General features: G+C 42.6%; 1 protein-coding gene across 3 annotated transcripts in view; it reads left to right on the top strand.

Moving 5' to 3' along the window:
- MYO5A (myosin VA) overlaps positions 1-22,765 on the top strand; it is a 188,358-nt gene that overhangs the window by 78,329 nt on the left and 87,264 nt on the right. The window lies entirely within an intron of this gene.

The raw sequence follows: 22,765 nt of genomic DNA, 5'->3' as shown, positions 1-22,765 counted from the left end.
ATAGATGCTATGTATTTCAGTTACTAGTCATCTGTTAAGGAGCTTCGTGTATCATGTGGTATGAAAAATGCCTTAAAAAAGGGGGAATCGTATCTGCATATTATAGCTCCTTCTATCAGGGATCTCATTGATTTACAGAAATTGTAACACCTTTTGTGCAGTCACTTTCTTACAGATGCAAAGTCTTGAGCTTGAGCCACTCTGGACTAGTGCCCACTCATGTCTAGCCCTTTTGTGTTGTTGTCTACAAAAAATAGTGTGCTTTGACCACACTAGATCAGTGGGCTGCAAGGCTTGGAACAGGAACGCTTGACCAAACACCTTTATTAAAAATGGGGAATGGAGGCAGATAACATTACATAACTTGCTGAAGGTCACCCCATAATTCTGTGGTAGAGTGAGAACTATAAACTAGATCACCAGACTCCAGTCTTTAGCCTGAACTTTAGCGTGTAAACCAGTGCTTTTAGTAGCTCCAAATTATTGAATAACTGTAAGTAGTGCTTTCTTTTTAAATAAATGAAAAGTAACATTTAAGCATCTCTTGAAACTGTTTCGTATAGAGATATGAACCAGCTTGAGACTGAGCCTTTATTCTTCTCAAAGCTGAATATTTAAGATAGATTAGCCAACCTATATTTAACTTTTAAAACTATTTCTGCTTTTTTTTTTTTCCAAAAAGCTATTATTAATCAGATCTGTTTTATTTTCATTTGAGATATTGTCTTAGTACCCCGAAATTTTGATATATATAAAAACATACAACTAGGTAGAATGTCCCTACACTGAAGTAGTTATGCAGTTGTTTTCATTTTATACACGTACTCTCTTTTGTGCCATTTGCCTGCAAATCCTTGATGAACCTCTACGCTGGTCCGGACCTGCAGGGAGCAAAACAGGAAAGCCAAGGCTGCAATGGAACTCTGACTAGCTACAAGTATCAAGGACAACAAAAAGTCAGATATGTGGGGTGCCAGAGGAAAAGCAAGGGCAACACTGGACCCCTGCTAAACCAGATGGGACAACTGATGACCAGTGCCCAGGAAAAAGCCAACTTGCTAAATGGGTACACTGCATCAGTCTTTCTTCAGTCCCATGGTACACCCCTGCCCATTACAGGACAGGGAGGCCCAGGTGAGGGAGATTCCTTACCCTCCATCAATGTTAACCTCATGAAAGAACACCTTGAGAAGCTGGACACCTTCAAGTCAGACAGCCCTGACAGTTTACACCCCAGGGTACTCCAGGAGTTGGCTAGCATCATAGCCCAGCCACTGGCACAGATCTTCAAGAACTCCTGGTGCTCTGATGAAGACCCCAATGATTGGAAGAAGGTCAATGTTGTGCCTATCTTTAAAAAAGGGAGGAAAGTGGATCCAGCAAACTATAGGCCCATCAACCTGACCTCTATCCTGGGGACGGTCTTCAAAAAGATTATCAAAGAAGCCATTCTTAACAGGCTGGCCGATGGCAACATCCTGCGGGACAGCCAGCGTGGGTTTGTTGTGGGTAGTTCTTGCTTGACCAATCTCATTTCCTTCTATGACCAGGTGACCTATCACCTGGACAAAGGAGAAGAGATTGATGTCATATTTCTGGACTTTAAAAAAGCCTTTGATCTGGTATCCCAAGATCACCTCTTAGTAAAACTGGCTAACTGCGGCCTCGGCCACACCGCGAACTGCTAGCTGGGGAATTGGTTCTGTGGTAGGACCCGGAGGGTGGTGGTTGACGAAAGTCAATTGTTGTGGTGTCCTGTGACTGGTGGGGTCCCCCAGGGCTCTGTCCTTGGGCCTGTACTATTTAACATCTTCATTAATGATGTAGATGTTGGCATCAGAAGCGGACTGGCCAGGTTTGCCAATGACACCAAACTGGGGTAAAGTAGCCACACCTGAAGACAGGAGGGTGATCCAGGCTGACATTGACAGGCTCAGGAAATGGCCGGATGAGAACATGGTGGTGTTTAACACTGAAAAATGCAAGGTTTTCCACCTTGGGAAGAAAAACCTGCAGCATCCTTATAGGCTTAGCAGTGCTTTGCTGGCTAGCACAATGGATGAAAGGGATTTGGGGGTCATGATTGACCACAAGATGAACATGAGCCTGCAATGTGATACTGCTTCTAGTTAAGCAAGCAAAATGCTTGCTTGCATCCACAGATGCTTCTCAAGTAAATCCCAGAATGTCATCCTGCTGTTGTACTCAGCCTTGGTGAGGCCACAGCTGGAGTACTCCATCCAGTTTTGGGCTCCACAAATCAAAAAGGATGTGGTGAAGCTTGAGAGGGTGCATAGGAGAGCCATGCGCATGGTCAGAGGTCAGGAAGACAGACCTTATGAAGAGAGGCTGAGAGCTATGGAACTCTTCAGCCTGGAAAAGCACAGGCTCGGGGATGATCTGGTGGCCACATGTAAGTTCATCGGGGTGCTCACCAGGATCTGAGGGAATGTCTGTTCACCAGAGTGCCCCAAGGGTGACAAGGTCAAATGGTCACAAGCTCCTCCATGACCATTTCAGGCTGGACATAAGGAAGAACTTCTTTACTGTCCAAGCCCCCAAGTTTTGGAATAGATTGCTGCCGGAGGTGGTTCAAGCACCTACTCTTGAGTGCCTTCAAAAGGTATCTGGATGTTTATCTTGCTGGGATCCTATGATCCCTGCTGACTTCCTGCCCCCGGGGCAGGGAGCAGGACTCGATGATCTTGCAAGGTCCCTTCCAGCCCTAATGTCTATGAAATCTACGAAACCTATTCAGTCCCTTCTAATTTCTCACTTTGTTTCCAATTCTGTAGTCACTTAATGCTGTATTTTCTAGTAACGGTGCATATTGTCTTCTTTTTTTTTTTCTCTGGGTCATTATTGCTTTAATCTCACTTCACTTTTCATTCCTTAGTTAACAAGGCTAAAATTCACAATATATATTCAGACTTGCAATTCAACTGTTGGATGTTTAGAAATCCCAGTTTAAGTTCTGCAGCATTTCCTTTGAGATTTGATTGTTTAATTCATAAATCTGCTAAATTTGGGGCAATAATCTTACTGTTAGGATAGCTACTGTTTGTATACTTTTGTTAGGTTGTATTTTTCATCATCTTTAATACTTCCTGATGCTATATTTAAATAGACTCTAGCATAACCAGTGATGATTCTCTTATTCTTGAAGGATCAGTTGACGCCTCTTAATTTGTATACCTTACATCTTGCTTTATAATTATATTTTGATTCTTAGAATTTGCTTTTCCAGCTTGATTATTCCCTCCTTTCCCATAGATGATACATGAGAAAATATACTTCCAGATAGTTGGCCATAAGTGGATGATTTCTCTATGATTTCATGGAACTACGAAGTTTTGATGACAGCAGTTGGTGAACATTAATTATAAATATAATGTTGGTACAGTGCTCTGAAAATAGAAGGTGCTAAATCAGTGTTGAATAGTAGTATTACAGCACTCAGAAGGCTCAATCCTGGCTTCACTGGGAACTGCATACATTTAACAAAGAACATAAGCAATCCTAAATAATGGGAAAAATCAAGGCATGTTTAGTCAAGAATTAATTATTGTTTGTTAGGTACTTTATTATCACATCCAGTACCTCAATGTCATTAAACTTCAGTGTTAAAAATTTAGTAGAATTACTGGCTAGTGAAGTTTTCATTTTGGGCTGTAATCAGACTCAGGCAGAGGACCAGAAGCTTGTGGTTTTTTTGTTTCATTTTTTTTAATGAAATCTAATGTTTGCCATTCAGTCAGATCAAGCCAGTGGAATGGGTGACACATTTTTTTGGATTGCTATACAATGTGGAGGTTCAAATCCTGTGAAGACTTGTTCACAAGTAATTTCTTTGGGATAGATTACACCATCTCCTTTTGTTTATATACACGGAGTTTTGGACCCTGTCTTCCCTTACTTCCATGTAGAAAGGGGGTTCAGTTGCCAGTGTGAAATCCCATTCCTTCCTGTATGACTTATCTAGTGGAACTGTTTTTGCATATCTGAGAGAGGAGTAAGCTGGCAGGGGAGAGTACACAGCTCCTTCTAGCTCCAAAAGCCTTATGCACAGCATCCTGGAGGTAGCCAGAAGAAATCTTATTAATACACTGTTGATGAGTTTTGGATTGAGGGGAGGGAAGTGGACAGGAGAAGGGAGCGTTAAAAAAAGTGGTGCTGAGACATGGTATCATAGCTTGGATGACTCGATTACTAGGATGGGCCATGAGAGCTTTTTCATTAGGGATAAACTCCACTGTATTGACCAGGTGATGGTGGGGCATCTCAGCACATGATTTCTCACACAGACGTATTCCTGTGAAGTCTGGGATTCCACTCAGGGATTTTATTGTTGAACAAGACGGCATGACTTGGATGAATTGAAATTAATTTGATGGCATTGCTCTTGTGAACATATGCGTGAATATATTATCATTTGAATAAGAGTTGTATAAGTCCTTATATTGTTGACTTCATGTGAGACAGTAGGCATGAATTTTCTCATGAGCTTTATCTTTCTATTTCTATCTAGAAACTATTGCCAAGTCACATGTGTGTGTGTCTGCCTGCCTTTCTTTCTGTCTCTCTCATCCTTTCATTCTTATATCTCATATGCCACTTGTTCCATTTGAGCAAGTTTAAACAGATTTTGGACAGCGTTCAAAGCAGAAGAACAACTGAAAAGGAAGTAAATAACTGTTGAAATACTCATCTTTGTCCTGGAAGCATATCTCGCCTTGCCACATCTGTGTGTTCTGAACTCTTTGGAACTCCAGTGCTGATCTTTCTAAAAGTCAGCATTTCCCCACTGGTAACGCCCTGTTACCAGATTTCACAGCTTTTCCCTGGTAAAAAAATAACTTTGCTAACTGTGACATGAAATGGCAAATATCTTACTTTTTTGATTGCAAATGATATACTTGTCCATGCTAGCAAGACTTCTAGGGAATAATGGCTCAGGCTGGGGGTGGGGTGTTTATATATTTTTGGTCTTCTGGTATTCCTAACTTGCAGAGTATTCTAGTAAAATAAGTAAAATAAATAAAAATTTGAAAAGCTTAGTAACAATAGCAAGACACTAACTAACAAGTAGGCACAACTCCTCTCCTCTCCCTTTTATCTGCGTTGATTACAAAGCCTCAATTTTAATTGTATGATGTGAAAAAAGAGTAGGTGTTGACTCTGTTAGTTACCAGAAATGTCTTCACTATTTTCAATTTGCAGGACTTATTGTTTTCAGATTCCAGTCATCAGTGTAATAAAGTATGTAGAAGTTTTAATTTACACTGTTACTTTTTATATGTATTTTTCCTTGTTCAGTGTAACAAGAGAATGCTATATATGTAATACTCTCTTGATGTTCTGGTCCATTCTTATCTTGATACAGAACAACGAGATATTGTTGAGGACATTTTCAAAATTAGGTAAAATAATTTGGCTGCTATCTGTTAGTTCCCTAGCAGAAGCCTCCAAAAGACCTTCAGTTGGAAATAACAGTTGGAAACAGCATTATACAATGAAAAAGATTCTATAAAATGCAAGATATTTGACCTTTACAAGAGACTCTGCCAAATCAGGTCATCCGTATGTGCCACAATAGTTTCATAGACCGGTCTGCAAAATTCAACTGTAGCTCAGAAGGTCACACTTTCAGAGTATTTCATTGAAGGATCATAACGGGTAAGTGCAGCAGTGGAGAGAAAGCAAAAGCATACCTTCATCATGCTCATTTGTAATGTAAAGAAAAGAATATGCAGGTGTATCCCTGCTTAGGGGGATCAAGTTGTAGAACCTCATGGACTGAAGGGGGAGGAGGAGGAGGACCAGGAGGATTGCGGCATGGGAGTCTATGGTTCAGTACTCTTTTTTTTTTTTTTCACAAACGTCATGTGTAACTTTAGGAAATTGCATAGTTTCTCTGTACCTTCGTTTCCCATCTGAAAAACATAGATAATGACATTTCCCTACCTTGTATGGCTTTCTTTTCTGAGAATAAAGATATTAAAATTATGAAAAGTTTTAATAGTAGAGACCATCTAAGTACATAATTTGGATATACATATTTAACAGATTCCCTACAACAAGCGTAAGGCTTCTGCTTAGTTTGAGTACAGCCAAGACTATGTGCAGACAGATTTAGTTGCGGGAAGGTAGGAACAGTTTGCAAGTCAGGTCACTTTGCTGCCCCTCTCTTTAAATGGGAGCCTTTAAGGAAGTTGTTTGTTTAGAGTAACTAACCTAGATATTTCGCTAAAATAGGTAAAACTGAGCGTAAGTCCTTTATATTTAGCTGCAGTTAGGGCAGAGTAAGGTTAACAGGTCAGTTTGTATGTTCAAAGTGTCTAGTCTAAGGGAACCCATAAACAAAAACCTTCTTAAAAGAGCAGGCTAAGTTTTAATGCTTTAAAAAATGCAGGTAGAAGTCTAGCAGCTGGGTGGGGGCTAGTTTATTGTACTGAGCATAGCCTGTCTGATTACCTGCCCAAGGAGCTGGTTTCTTATGTGTGCAGCTGGTACAAAGAGCCTCCTGGCTCTCAGAGAACAAATATGTTCTAACAGGGCTAGGGTTGCAGAACTGGAGCAGTGAAGGGAGGCAGAAAAGTTCATAGATGAGGCTTTTGGGACATTGTAGGGCAGTCCCACCTCCGTTGTCTCCCTTCCCATATTGTGGAGGGGGAAAAGAGTTTGAGGGATGGAGGGCATCAAGCTGGGAAGGAATGTGGAAAATGGTCCCTTTAAATGGGACCCACCTTCTAGCTGATGTCACAGTGTCATCTTGCACTGAGGGTACTTCTCTAAGGGAAGGGACCCCACAAGTAAGGAGGAGGCAGGTGGTGGTAATGGGCAATTCGATTATTAGGCACATAGGTGGGTTTGTGATGTTCTCATGGTGACTTGCCTGCTGGGCGCAAAGTTACTGGAGCTCATGAGATGTGTAGATGTGCTGCTACAGAGTGTTAGGAAGTAGCTGTTGGTAGTGGTCTTAGCCATCAGCCTTTAAGTTTACCTCTAAACAGGGAGACTACACCAAAATGAGGAAGCTAGTTGGACAGAAGTTAGAAGGGGGTCCTAAGCAGGTGAGGAACTTTCAAGCAACATGGAAACTGTTTATGCAGAACTCCATATTGGAGGCACATAGCAATGACAAAGCTAAGGGTAGCAGAGAGGTTCGGGGAGCTAAATTTAGGTTGCTAGGTAGGAGATTGAAGTCTAGTACCTCTATGGCAGCATTCTCTTATATGCATCCTGTCCCACACTTCAGGGCCAGGCAGACAAGTAGAGCTCAAATCTCAATGTGTGGCTAAGGTGGTAGAAGAGAGGTTTAGATCCATTAGGAACTGAATGAGGAACAGTGAGAACTTGTACAGGAGGGATGGTCTCCACTTGAACCAAAATGGTACCAAATTGCTGACACACAACTTTAAAGAGGTGGTAGAACAGCTTTTAAACAGAAAACTGGGGGAAAACCAACAGGTGCAGAACAGCACACAGTTCAGATTGACGCATCCTATGGAGGTGAAACCATAAACAATGGGAATAAGAAACGGAGGGGAGTGCTCAGGTGAAATGCAGAGAAGGCCAGTATAAACTAATAGATTTACTGAGTAAAATATCACACAAGTAGCCAACCAGGCAACAGGAAAAAATATAAGTACTTTCATACCAATGGCAGAAGTCTAAGATCTGAGATGTAAGAGCTTGAATGCTTAACAGTAAATAACAATATTGACATAATAGGTACCTCAGAAACATGGTGGAATGAGGAAAATTAATAGGATGCTGCAATACCAGGAAACAAACTATACAGAAATAATAGAATAGCTTGAACTAATGGGGTAGTGGCACTTTAAATCAAATACTGCATCGAATCAAATAGGGTAGATTTTTCAACTGATAAGGTACCATAGAATCTCTGTGGATACAAATTCTGTATTTTAATACAAAAAAGTATGTCTGGGGATATACTGTCAACCCCCAGACCAGAGCAGCAGAGGCAAGCTAGAAATGCTAAGGAAGTTGAGAGGCAGCAAAAGCAGAAAACACAACAACAATGGATGTTTATAATAATTATCCACAAATAGACTGGGTCAATGTACCCTCTAGTGGGGGTGCAAAGATCAAACATCTTCATATTAGAAAAGCCTGCTTTCTGGAACAACTGGTCCTGGAACCTACATGAAAAGGGCCATTCTTGACCTAGTCCTAAACAATGCACAGGGGTGCAAAGGTAAGTATGACTGAGCCACTCTGCAGTAGTGCTATTGGCTTTGACATCCACGTAGGAGGGGAGATGAGAAGAAAATCCATCACATTAGCCTTTAAGTTTACCTCTGAACAGGGAGACTACACCAGAATGAGAAAGCTAGTTGGACTGAAGTTAGAAGGGGCTCCTAAGCAGGTGAGGAACTTTCAAGCAACATGGAAACTATTTATGCAGAACTCCATATTGGAGGCACATAGCAAATGCATACTGCAAATCAAAAACAAATGAAAAGTAGACCACAAGAAAGCAAGCATGATTTAATGTTGCAGAGGCAATAAATAGAAAAAAAAAAGGCTGCTTTCAACAGATAGAAGGTAAATGCTAATGAGGTAAAAATTTTGAGCACAAACACTAGAAAATCAAATGGAAAACCATAGCAAGAGAAGCCAAAAAAGAATTTGAGAAACTTGTTAGAGATATAAAAGGTAATAATAAAAAAATCTTTTAAGTAGGTTGGTCCCTGAAGACCTGCCATCTGGGAAGCTTCAGCCAGGTGTCTCCTGCCTCAGTGTGTGGGGCTCTGGCTCCAGCTCCCAGCTGCCTTCCACCTACTCTGCCATGCTGGGTGGGTAGAGTGGGTGACAGGCAGCTGGGAGCTAGAGTCAGAGCTCCATGAGCTGGGGCCTGACCAAAGTTTTCTCCTGGCCAGGAGTGGCGCAGCAGGAGGAGGAGCCACTGGAGACTAAAAGTGGCTGCAGCTGTACCGGAAGTAGCTCCACTGGAAGGGCCAGACTGGCAGGCACAGCCTGGAGCAAGGTATGGGCTGCTGCAGGCTAGGCTCAGCCCCATGCAGAGCACTGTGGAGGCAGCCGTGGGCCGGATCAAATCAGTTGCCCACATCCCATCAGTTGGCAGGTCAGATCTGGCCTGCAGGCAGTATTTTGCCTGCCCCTGGTGTATAATGATGTACCTGGGCAAAAATACCCTGCAATACCCTGGGCAAAAATACCCAATTAGCTGTTACCACACAAGAAAGAGATCTGGAAGTCAGCATGGACCTTTTGATAAAACATCAGCTCGGTGCTTAGCAGCTGTCAAACAGGCAAACAAAATGTAGGGATTAATAAGGGAATTGTAAAGAAAATGGAAAGTATCATTATGCCCCTTTATAAATCCATGGTGTATCCACACTTTGAATACTGTGCCCAGCTTTGGTCCATACATTTCAGAAAGGAACTAGAGAAGGTACAGAGTAGAACAAGGGTGATTGCTGTTATGGAAGGGCTTCCCTATGAGGAGAGACTATAGACAGTAGGCCTATTCGGTTTAGAAAAGAAACATTTGAGGGTGTTATGATAAGAGTTTACAAACTATTAAATGGTGAAGAGAAAGTAAATAGGGATTTATTATTTAATTGTCTCTCATAACAGCAGAACTAAGGGTCACAAAATGAAACTAGGAGGTAGTGAGTTTAAAACTGACAAAAGGAAGTTTTTGTACACAGTACAAAAGCATGTACTGTATGATTAAAGTATGAAAGTGGGTTTAGTCCGATGTTGTAGAGACTGACAGTTTAGCCTGATTCAAAAAGAGTGAACGAAGTCTTGGGACAAATGTCCATCAGTAGCTATTGATCTTAGGAGTTAGGGCTACAGCCTCTGGATTAGAACTTCCTAGACCCTAAACGCTGGAGGCTGCAAGTGGAAGAGGAACAGTGGAAAAAACCCTGGTCTTACCTAGTTCACTCTCCCTTTCAGCAGAGTTCTGGACACAAAATTCATATGCAGTGTCCTGCTCGTAGCTGTGCACTAAGCTTTAGCAGACTATTGCAGCCATGACCTCAGACTAATCCCTAGAGAAATCAGTTTTATTGTGCTGGCTTATCTTTGTACCCCTCCATTGTATAGTCTGTCATGATTTTGTAGTCAGTGGTAACCTCAGTCTTCTCCATTTGTAAGTGTCCGGAGAAATCTCAATTAATTCCTTATCATTTTACCTTTTGGCATTTCTGCATTTTAGAGCTTTATCTCCTAGGAGCAGTTAAAACTATAAACTATGCATCTTGTTTGTTAAAAAATGTAACTGCTGTTTTCAAGTCTGTTCTCTAAAGCTTTTACCAAGTTGCTTTTTGCATAGTGCCATGGAGTGTTAATAACATTGGGGAACTTTATCCTCAAGAGTGAAAAATATAGTTGAATTTTCAGCATGTTTGTTTCTGAAGCATAAAATCTGCAGTTATGAATTATAATATCTAAAACAGCGGTTTTCGTTGCAGATCTCTAGCTGCTTTGCTGGAAAGTCAATATTGTTATCCCCAATTTAGATATAGAAACAGAGGCATGGAGGAGGAAAGTGGCTTGCCCAGTGTCATACTGCAGGCCCCTGGAAGAAGTGGAGCAAAGACTAAGGTCACAACTTCCAGTGCAGTGTTCAGTTCAGTAGGCCAAGCTGTCCTGCTCTGAGTTAGTTCTGAGAGTGTGGTCAGCTGTGTGAGTAATTTCATTGTTTTTCACCCAAGCCAATGTTTGGCTTTTTCCTTGATAAAGAAAGTAGACCTCTCATTTATTTTATATGTCTATATTATGCTATGTCAAGGGTCTTGTATGTCCACAAGTCTTTGTTTTTAAGCACATTACAGCCATTTGCTAACTAATCCTGGCATACCCCTCTAAGATAAGCAAGTATAATTATGCCCATTTTAAAAAAAGAGCAACAGAGGCAGAAAGGATGTAACTGGTCAACCGCACACTATGCCAGTATTAGTGCTGGGCTTTGAACAAAGGACTTAGCTCCTAGTTCTATACTAAGAGACCATGTTTTTCTCTAACAGCAAAAGGAGATATGAGTGTAAAATATTGATACAGTAGGAGAATTAAATGCATGTTGCACTAGAAATATAAAATTTTGTAAACACTGTTAAAGTGTTTTCTCTGGCTTGAATTTCACGCTTATTATCCATAAATTATTTTAGAAAAAAATAACTCTACTAACAATGTAGACTGTTGTCATGACTCAAGCTGCAGTCACATTTGTGTCTGAATAGGAGAGTTTTTATAATCATCATTCTTTCTGTTTAGGGAAGAGTATTTCAGGTCAGGGCATGGAGCTGGACAGTCAAAAAAGCATACGGGGTAGAGATGGTGTAGTCAAGAATAGACCAAGCTGTGGAAATGTTAGCTCCATAGGAGTGGCACTTTTGTCAGGACTTGTAAAGGGAAGTAGTACGTACTAAGGAATAATCTCAAACAATTTAATCTTCAATAATAATACTGTATTTACATGATTATTTGTATAGTCCAGGCTTTGTACAAATATCAGCTAATTAATCCTTGTAGCGGTCTTTTAATATGGAAGGAATAATTGTCCAGATTAGACCACACACTTCTGCACCAGTACATGGGAAATACTCTCTGTAACTCAAATGAGCATTGGATTAGGTCTTTAGTGAAAGGTTTGCATTCCAAGATGCTATTTCATGAATTCTGAAAATTTGCTGATCAGATTATAAGCAACTTGTTACTGTTATTCTTCAATAATGCATTGATGCTACCTTGCCAACTTAACATTTTCCACCATGGACTTGTCTTATTTACATGTCTGTTTTATTCTCATTTTTCCTATTTTTAACTTCATCCCTATGTGTATCTGCTCTCTCTACTCTTTTTCATCAGTAAAAAATAGTGTGGTACTGTGAACATTGTATGAGGCCCCAACTCCCTGTAGATGCAATATGCTTTTAATAAGGCTCTTTTATTTATTTATTTTAAATATGATATTGGAACATTTTTGTAAAACCAAATATAGAAAAGTATGAGAACCTTTTTCTGTACAGTTTTCTCTGCTATTATTCAGTAAGGTCCTTAGATTTAATCCAGAAAATAGTTTTATTAGAGGGTAACCCCCAAAATATAAGGATAAAAATTCCATCTAGTTCTTTTGAATACAAGTCAAGTACTGAGTCACTGTCTTTTGAAAGACCTGCTCATTTGGGGGATTTTATTAGTAACAAGATGATGGACATGCCATATTCAAAAACTAAGAATGTCTCTCTCCATAGTGCCTTTGTTTTAGGCAGTGTCTTTTGTGCAGTATTCTTGCCATTTAAGGAAAACTACATTGAGACAATCTTTAAAATTTTCTTCTGTAAATTAACTATGTTGCTTTTTGTAAAGGTCAGAAAAAAATAAATATTATGAGGAACTCTTTACTTGATCCTGATGACATTAACTAACCACTGGAAATCTCCTGCCATCTTGTTCTGTGGGAAAGGCATTGGATTTTCAAAGAAAAGGGGAAGTTTTCCTTTTCCTTTCCCCAACAGCTATTTTATTTCAAGAAGTGAACTTAAATCAACATTTACTGTGTAAGCCAGAAAGTTGTTAGTAAAATACTTTCATTAGGGCTTAGGCTATAGTTGTACAAGAATTTGAAGATACTAGATTTGAAGGAGATTTTTACCTATTAGTAAATCAGTTTCGTAGTCATGTTAAACATCAATAAATGGCTTTTCTTTTCAAAGCCCTTTGCTTGACACTGCAGTCAGTCAACTTACAACAAGGATGGACTTGGTCCATTGAGGGTACACCTGGTGAACGAACTACCTCAGTCCCCATACATCAGTCTGAGAAAATATCAAATAACAAATAATCAGGGCTGGAAGGGACCTTCAGGGACATGAAATAAATAAGAAACAACTCAATCAGTAATGGAATTAGCAGCAGCAGCATACCCAGTGCTTATGATCTTGAAGGCATTGTATAAACTTGATTTACTTTATCATATCAGTTTGGGAGCTTGCATGGCTGGAGTTTCTATACTCCACAGAAGCAAAGCTTGCTAGAACAGCCTCATGGAGCATAGCTGATTCTTAGCTAATCAGTTGAATAAATTGGATTATACATGCATGTGAGAGAATAAGAAGGTGTATAAACATGGTTACAGATGCTCGAGTTATTGAACAGTGGGCTTCTATTTCACTCATTGGTGGGGCATAGACAGGTACCTAAATGTAATTCTGGTCCCCTCTGTTTAAGTCCCAAAAATCCAGTTGGGTCACTGTCATCTGACCCTTATGAATGAGTCACAAAAAGCAGCAAGTATTGGCCACATATTCATCTAAGAGGTAGAATAGAATCTGATCTGGTATTTCTGTTGTATGTATGTGCTGTCATAGAGCTTGCCCCTCATTTAAGTGAGGGCACTGATAGATTAGTAATTGCAAGTAATAGAATCCAGACTTCTTTTGAAGTATATCATGATAATGGCATATGGTACCTACATTTGTGAACGTGCAGTTTTTGAAATTGAGTTTGACTTGAACTGTGTTAATGTTGCTTTCTGTTTAATCATAATGATAGTGCTCTCACTGAAACTAACAGCTTTGAGCAAGATTTCAGATGTGCTGGGGCTCCAAAATTGACATTTATTGGATTTTTAAAAAAATTGTCTTCACTGCTTTGTTTTTCAAAGTGATTCTTATGGATTGGCTTTCCTACTGCTGTAACTCAGCTGCAGGCTGGACACATCACTGACGGGCATGGTGACTCACATTGCACACGCATAATTCCCATTAATGTCAAAGAATTTATCACAAATGTTCTCTGAGTCACAGGTTCCCTCCTTTGAGAGTTTTCAAAAAATCTTTGATAATTTAAAACATGGATTGAATATGCAAATCAGTTTCAGATTTCTGTAGACTCATGCAGGAGGTACTCGTCCCCACTAGAGAAAATGCCATACTGGATCTGGTGTTAGCCTCTTGGGACAACCTGGTGCGGGATGTGCTAGTACAAGGGAGGCTAGGGGACAGTGATCACGAAATGATCCAGTTTGCTATTCAGAGAAAGGTGGGGAGGGTAACTAGGACAGCACAAATGCTTGACTTTAGGAAAGCCAACTTCGATGTGCTCAGGGCAGTAGTCAGGGAAGCAGTTGGAGCCCAGGGGGTAGCTAGTATGGGGGTCTAGGAAAGGTGGTCCTTTCTCAAGGAGGCTATCCTTGGGGCGCAGCAGGACGCAATTCCTCTGCGCAGGAAGGCAGGAAAAGGGTCCAAGAAACCTTCATGGCTGAGTGCGGATATCCAGGCTGGCCTGAGGGCAAAGAAAAAAGCATACTGGCAGCGGAAGCTTGGGGCAGAGACCAAGGAGGAGTACACCACCCTGACCCGAGCTTGTAGGGATTTGGTAAGGAAGGCTAAAGCAGCACTGGAGCTTAGATTAGCTTCTGGGATTAAGGATAACAAAAAGTCCTTCTTCAAGTATATAGATAGCAAGAAGAAGTCTCAGGGTAACATTGGACCCCTATGAGGCGGGGCAGGGCAGTTGGTGATGGACGCGCGAGAGAAGGCAGAACTCTTCAACAAGTTCTTTGCCTCCGTGTTCCTGTCTGCTGACAATGGGGTGCTCTCGGGTGATAGCGTAGAGAGGCCCGGAAAGGATGCAAGTCCTCCAACTGTTAGTTCAGACCTAGTTAAGGATTAGCTGGAGGGCTTAGATGTACCCAAGTCAGTGGGCCCGGATGACCTTCATCCGCGGGTGCTGAGGGAATTGGCTGGTGTCATTGCAGAGCCATTAGCACGGCTGTTCGAGGACTCCTGGTGCTCAGGCCAAGTCCCTGAGGACTCGAAAAGGGCCAATGTGGTCCCTATTTTCAAGAAGGAGAGGAAGGAAGAGCCTGGCAACTACAGGCAAGTCAGCCTCACTTCTATCCTGGGGAAGGTCTTTGAAAAAATTATCAAGGGCCACATTTGTGAGAGCCCTGCAGGGGAAGTGATGTTGAGGGGTAACCAACACGAGTTTGTGCCAGGCCAATCCTGCCTGACTAACCTGGTCTCTTTCTATGACCAGCTAACAAAGAGCTTAGATGGGAAGGAAGAAGTCGATGTCATCTTCTTGGACTTCCAGAAGGCCTTCGACACAGTTTCCCACCCAATTCTGGTGGGAAAGCTGAGGGACTGCAGCACTGACAAATGCATGGTCACATGGGTGGCAAAGTGGCTCCAGCGGCGCACCCAGAGGGTGGTGGTGGATGGGTCAATGTCGACCTGGGAGGGTATGGGCAGCGGAGTCCCCCCGGGGCTTGGTCCTTGGGCTGGTGCTGTTCAACATCTTCATTAGCGACCTGGACGAGGGTGTGGAGAGAACCCTGTTCAAGTTTTCTGATGACACCAAGCTGTGGGGTAAAGGGAATACACCGGCAGGCAGGGACCGCATCCAGGCAGACCTGGATAGGTTGGAGAAGTGGGCGGATCTGAACAGGATGCAGTTCAACAAGGACAAGTGCAGGGTGCTGCACCTGGGGAGAGGGAACCAGCATTATAGGTTAGGGGCTGACCCTTTCAGCAGCACAGAGGCAGAGAGGGATCTTGGAGTCAGGATTGATTCCAGGATGAATGAGTCGCCAATGCAGAGCCAACCGCACCCTGTCCTGCATCAACAGGGACATCACTAACAGGTGCAGAGAGGTCTTGCTCCCCCTCTATGTGGCACTGGTCAGGCCGCAGCTGTAGTACTGTGTCCAGTTCTGGGCACCGCACTTCAAGAGGGACGTGGAGAGCCTGGAGAGGGTCCAGAGGAGGGCCACTCATATGGTTGGGGGCCTCCATGGCCAGCCCTATGAGAAAAGGCTGAAGGACCTGAATCTCTTCAGTCTCTGCAAGAGGAGACTGAGGGGGGAATCTTGTGGTTGCCTACAGCCTTATCGGGGCCACCAGCAGGGACTCGGGGAAAGTCTGTTCACCAGGAACAATGGCCACAAGCTGAGGGAGGATAGGTTTAGGTTAGATATTAGGAAGAACCACTTCACGGTAAGGGTGTCCAGAGCCTGGAATAGGCTTCCCAGAGAGGTTGTGCTCTCACCTTCCCTGGAAATGTTCAAGAGGAGACTGGACAGGCACCTGGCTGGGGTCTTACGACCCCTGCCACCCCCCAATGCTCCTTCCTGCTCATGGTAGGGGGTCAGACCCGATGATCTGTCTAGGTCCCTTCTGACTCATTGATTCTATGATTCTAGATGTGCAAAGGAGAAACTGCAGAGAGATAAATAGCCCAAATTTGTCATTGGTAGATTAACATATTTATTATAGGTCTGATTTTTGTACAGAAGTTATGGAGAGTTTAGACTGGTCAAGTTCTGCGTGATCAGACCGTAGGCAATTATTTACTTGCTTGTTCTTAAAGAACTTCACACACAAGCCTTTTACAGGCTGTAGGTGTCCTTACCTTCAATCCAAGCACATCTTCCTATCTAAGAACAAGAAACTAGAAGTAACCCTACAAAATATGGCGAAGATTAATTAGGGCTTTCAACGCAGTAGAAGTGGGGAGTAAATATTCTCTGAAGGTATTACCTCTTCAGACACCATCTTCAAAAACCTCTACAAAAATATGAGCTCGGCAGCATACCCACAGGGCAATGGATCTGGACTGCTTTCAATCCAAAAGGAAGCAAGTTTCAAAGTTCTCTGTATCAGAAGTGTCTTCTAGTTACCCTCTCTCCTTTCATACTGATAGGGTCATCATTGAACATCTCTGCTGATCTCTTGTGTGGTAATTCAGCATAAAGGAAGTGCTGATTTTATGATCAGTCAGGTCCTGGGATTATATTTTTATAAGTACATATCAGTATTAAATATTTCTTTCTCTTTAGCTTACCAGAAATGTACATGCTTTGCATGTATGAGGTCCAGGGCTTAATCCACAGCATCTCTCTCTCTCTCTATATATATATATATCTACATATAGTGATTTCACTTTTATTTGTTTTAAGGCTTTGAACCTAAAGGACAGGCTGGAGTGACAGCCTGAGGATCAGTCATGTAAAAAAAAAAACAGAAAAAAACCCTGTGTTTTGCTGATTAGATTCAAAAGGATAAAGCTCTGTGCTTCTTTAGCTCTAATTGAAGTAACCATTGATGAGAAGCTCTTTAATTCTTTGAGTGCTGATGGCTCAAAGGGCTAGGCCTTAGAAAGACAGACATACAGCAGATAGGAAGGTTGAAAAGGCCTGATAAAGAGAGAGACTTTGTCTGTCTTTCTCAACTGTCAAAATCCTTGAGAGAGATTGTTTAGGAAATGATGGATGTAGTGCTGGAGATAACATACCTTTCAACATTAAAATCTAGTGGATTCAGGAGGTGGATCCAAGTGGAATCACAATGTACAGGAATGAAATAGGGCTGTAAAGAAAGACTTGTACAATTATAATTTGATCTTTGCTATTTTAGCTCCCCATCTCCTTTAGTTTCTCCATGTGCAGGTGGTCAGTGACTATCTTGTATGGTGATTAGTGAAGATTAATTAGTTAAGAGTGGTACCTCTCTCTTGGATCATACTTCTAGTGAGTTGCACCAAAATGTACATGCTGCTTGAGCTTTATGTGGAAATGGCTTGTCACAGTTCCAGATACTTATTTGCGTTCACAATTATTGCATATTTGACAAAATCAAGATGATTGTTTACAGGTTCTTGTTCAAGAGCCTCATGGCACTGCTTAAACTGTAAATACGTGTTTTACTAGCATGGTGGTCCTTTGCATTGGGCATCGGTATAAGTTTTCTGCATTTAGAATCTGTGGGATTCTGAAACATTGTTTTTGACTATCCATTCAATAAAAATCGAAAAAATTAGGTCATTCATTCCATATCTCAACAAAAACAGGCATGTGTTTTCAAGCCATTTCTAATTTCCATTTGTATTTTATAAAAACATATTCTCCATATATTGCAGCCCAAGCCAGACTTGGTACTTCTTTTCTCCTGGAGTTGGGCTTATCCTAGCCCAAAGCATTGTCATCCCATTTTCTTCTTACTTAAATGCAAAGTGAAATCTTGGAAGTTTTGGTATTTTTTCCTATCCTCCTCTGGCAAAAATCTGGAGGACAAAGAAACAAGGATCTCTTGTTAGAGGCTAGTCACTCCAGTGTTTTAATGCAAAACAATGGACTTATGTACTTTTAAAGACAAGAGCTGTTCTGAGCAGCATTGAGTTCTGGTAGGACAGTGCAAGGAGGCTCTGAATACACACAATGAGAGAGACTTTTATTTCTCATGATTTCCATCACTTTCACAAGCAGGAGCATTTGTTGCAACATAAACAGCAGCGACTTTCCATCTCATATAGAACCTCTTTGGGCCAAGCCTGTTCTGGTCATATTCTACTCTGAATGTCTTGTAGTTAGGGAAGAAGACTGAGCCCAGACAGCCTTCTTTTATCTGTGCTAGATGTGAGGTGCATAATTAATAGATTGAGACTCTTTTTTTTGTTATGATGGTTCATTCCTGGCACTTGAGATGTGGTTTGTCAGCATTTCTATTATAAATATATACATCAAGGATTTATAATGTTACAAACTCAAACATTACAGTTTTGCAAACAAGTGAACAGATGTATAATATAGGTAGATAGCTGCAGTATTAAGACTTGGCATGTGGACATCTAATCCAAATCCTAAGTAGTGACACTACTTTAGAAGTTTTTTAATGAAATAATTTCAGAGAGTCTTTCTCTGGGTAATAAGGAGCAAAAGTCCTTTACTAGAGTGCAGGGTAGAGTGTACTCAACAGTATGATTCTCCCTGGATTGCTCTGCCACTCATCCCTAGCCTACTCCTGGAGGAATTTCCTTTTGAATACAAGCCAGTACCCTATGGCCTGCAGGCTGGATTCTGCCCTAAGAGCCATTTGATCCAGCCTGGAGATGTGGGGCTTCAGCAGCTGGGGGCTGTGGCAGGAGTCACTTTCACCTGCCACCACAGGAAGATCCAGCTATGGTACTACCCGTGTTGTTGAAGGAAAAGCACCAGATGTAGGTACTTTTCCTGGGCTGCCATGGGGCCAGCAACTGCCTTCCCACCCACCTCTGACCCAAACTGGGTCACACTAGACTGCATCCTAAAGACATTGCTGACCACTGCTCTGGAGACAGTAAAGGAGTAAAAGCTGTTCAGTCTGTGGTTTCTCTGTTGAGACTTCTGCCACATCTTTTACAGTCCTGATGGCAATGTGGTTTGTGGTGATGGGTTGTTTTGTTTTTATGTGGCTCCTGTCGTTCAGGAACTAGACTGAAATTTAATATGCCACTTAATTTTCACATGGGTAATGACTTCTGATAAATATGGGCCTCATTTGAAAGAAAGCTGTTGATGCAGATATAAAAGATTTGTAATCCCATTGTAAATTTATCATCTGGGTCATACAGCTTCTGAGACTGCACCATGAAAAAGTATTCTAAGAGCAGTGAAAATTTCTTCTTTCTGTGTGACAGAGTGCAGGAGGAAGAAATGTGAAAAACCTCTTACTAATAGATTTTTTTTCTACTTCTGGCCCACTCTTGACAAAAAGCTGAGGCTGCCTACATAAGAAAGAACCAGCTCATTGCCGGTCATACAGGTTAAACCAAAAAATAATAATAATAATAACACTGGGCTTCTTTCAGATCCATAAGAAGAGCCACTACAGACTTATTTCTAGTTCCCCTTTTCATCTCCAGCAACGGGCTTTATTCACACGATCTCCTGATATAAAGAAAATAGTCTTACTCTCCTCTGTCTTTTGAAGCTCCTAGAGTAAATCTCAGTAATGAAGGAATGACGAAGGAGCTGGACTCTTCCACTCTTTCTTTTGATGCAAATTCTTGACGTTTGCTGCAGGGAGTCCCACACAGCCTTCCTTATTCAGACTGGAGTGTGCACTAGACTTTGGCTGCCAAAAGAGCTGGCTTTGATTTCTGTGCTGAAAGGATTTTTGAAGACCAGCAACTCCAGCCATGAGAGTGGCCCTTCTTTTCATAAGATATAAACAGATGCAGTATTGCACAGTGTGGGTACATTAATGGTTGCTGGACTTCATGCTGAATGATTTTGTTGTGATTTTATTTTTTTCCTTCTGAACCAGTCATCTTAACTTCTGACAGTTACACAACTGTGGCTGTTTTCATTCACGCACAGTATACTGATGAACCAGAAGCTGAGAACACACAGGCTAAGTACAAATAGTCAAAAAGCCTGAGGCTGAATCAGTTCAGTCTTTGCAGGTTAGTCTAAACTGCAGAGATTAAACTGAGAAACAACTGGAAAGACATTCACTCTTGATTCAGGGAATGCAGCCACACACCTACAGTTGCTCAGGCCAGAAGCTGGGGAGCTCTAGAGCAGGGCTGTCTGGCAGAGCATGGGCTGTGTGTTCGCTGCTTCTTCCTATTGACCCCGAGGTCTCTAGGATTTGCAGTCCAGAATCACAGTAGCAGGACTCTGCAGGGTTGCTCATCACTTCCTCTTCCTGCTTCCGGGTGCCTCTGGGATTTGTAGTCCACAGTTGCCACCAGCAGTAAGCTTTTAGCAGAGCAAGGCAGCTCTGTACTTATGGGAAAGGAAGTTTAGCCCCCATCTCTGGCCCCAGACCCCAGCTGAGGTTTGCCTGGGAGGGGATAGTCCCTGCCTCTTTCTCCGCCCCCCTCCACCCAACCCTTCTCTGCTGGAGCAGACAGCACAGCACAAAGCAGAAAAGCATGTTGGGATGCTGGGGTACTGTGATTTAACTTGAACCAGGGAATCTGGGACAGAAGTTCTATAAACCAGTTTGACCCAAATCGGTTAAGCGTGATACTACTGTACATTCAACCAGGTTTATCTTAAACCAGTTTCAACCATTTTGAATAGGGAAAGAAGTTACACATAAGCCATTTTAAGTGATCAGAAACTGGCTTAACTGTAACAGAAGAGAAGCTCAGTGCACATAAGCCAGTTTCAAAATGGCTGAAACTGGCTTAAGATACTCCTTGTTGAGTGTAGTATCAGACTTAACTAATTTGGGTCAAACCAGTTTATGAAACTTCTGTCCCAGACTCCTTCTTAGTTTAAGTTCAGTCAGAGTCCTCCAGCATCCCAGAATGTTTTATAGCCTTGGACTGCACTAGGGTGTGCTGTCTGTTCCAAAGAGAAGGGTTGGCCCTGCCCCTCTGCTCCCTACCTGGTATAGTGAGGGCTGGCTGTGCTGGGGGGGGGGGTCGGAGTGGGGGGGCAAACCTGGCTGGGGATGCAGCCTCATCTGCAGCGGGGGGGGACTGCCCCCTAGCAAACCACAGCTGGGGTCTGGGGCCAGGGAGGGAGGTTAAACACCTCTTTCCCTACTCAAACTTAGTGCTGTCTGCGACTGTGGATTACAAATCCCAGAGGCACCTGGAAGCAGGAAGAGGAAGTGATAAGTAACCCTGCAAAATCCTGCTGCTGTGATTGTGGACTGCAAATCCCAGAGACCTCAGGTGCAGCAGGAAGAGGAAACAAACACACCCAGCCCTGCTGGGTACATACCAGAGAGTCGTACTTTAGCACTCCCTGACTTCTGGGCTGAGCCACTGCAACTGCAGGCATGTGGCTGCATTTCCTGAATCAAAGGTAAATATCTGTTCAATTCTGTTTCAATTTAATCTCTGCAGTTTAGACTAACCTGCAAAGATTGGATCCATTCAGCCACAGGCTTTTTGACTGTCTGTACTTAGCCTTTGAAACTGGTTTACATGCACTAAACTTCTGTTCTGTTACAGGTTTAAACCAGTTTCTGATGGCTTAAACCAGTGTATGTGTAACTTCTTGTGACAGAGGGCCATCTCGAGGCCGATCTTAGGGAAGTCCTCCCACCTGCCTCTCCTGCTACACCTTTGATAGAAGCATTTAGAAGTTAACAAGGTGGGAGGTTTCCCTTTTTAATGCCTGATGTCAAGGGTGTAATATATGGCTCCAGCCTCCCCTTTACCATGTCCCATGCCTTGTAGATGGCATCCAAAGAAATCAGTATTGACTATTACTCTCCCAGCTACATTGCTGAGCCACACTCAGCCTCTGGCCCAAACGTGGCCTCAGAGATCCAAAGACTTACCTTGGCCACAGTATCCCCTCGCTGGGGCCTCAACTCATGTCCCTGCATTAGGGCCTCAGCTCTGGCAACTCTGGTCAGCCCACGTGCAGTCCTTCAGGCCCCATAAGGCCCTATTCTACATGGCTGCTGGCCGCTACTCTGCCCCCCTCGCTGGGGCTATGGGGCCTTACACCCTGTGGGCCTCAGGTGTCCGCAGATGTGCCTGGACCCTACTCTTGGCTTACAGTCCACTCAGGCCTTGGGTGTCTGTAGACATACCTGGACCCTTTTCCAGGCCCCACACAACGGGCTTGCGTCCTGCCTCAAGACTCGCTCAGTGGGCCTGGGCCCCTGGGCTTTTCTGTCAAGGTGTGCTTCCCTATCCTTTTCCCTCCACAGGGTATCTACAAGGCAGCAGGGCTGAGGCTTTCTGGCACCCCAGACTCACCCTTCACTGGGGAGGCAGCCCCACCACACCGTCCAGCCTCAGCAGGGTGTAGTTTTAAGTTATTCCCCAGGACCAGGAACCTCCTCCATCCCCATAATTCCTGCCCTTTTCCTCCAGGTGTTCTGAGAGGAGGCTTTGATTGATTGATTAATTGATGTTTATTAGGCTAGTAAATTATAAATTATATTTATTCCTTCATTCCATCTCTTCAGTATGGCATCCACTGATGACTTTGGCAGACTGGGCAGGCTGGATATATGCTGTCTGA

The sequence above is a fragment of the Crocodylus siamensis genome, chromosome 15 (assembly GCF_052110815.1).
Source record: "Crocodylus siamensis isolate JL-2025a chromosome 15, ASM5211081v1, whole genome shotgun sequence".
Taxonomy (NCBI): Eukaryota; Metazoa; Chordata; order Crocodylia; family Crocodylidae; genus Crocodylus; species Crocodylus siamensis.
The sequence above is the reverse complement of the archived record's forward strand: the minus strand, read 5'-3'. Positions and strand labels throughout refer to the sequence as shown.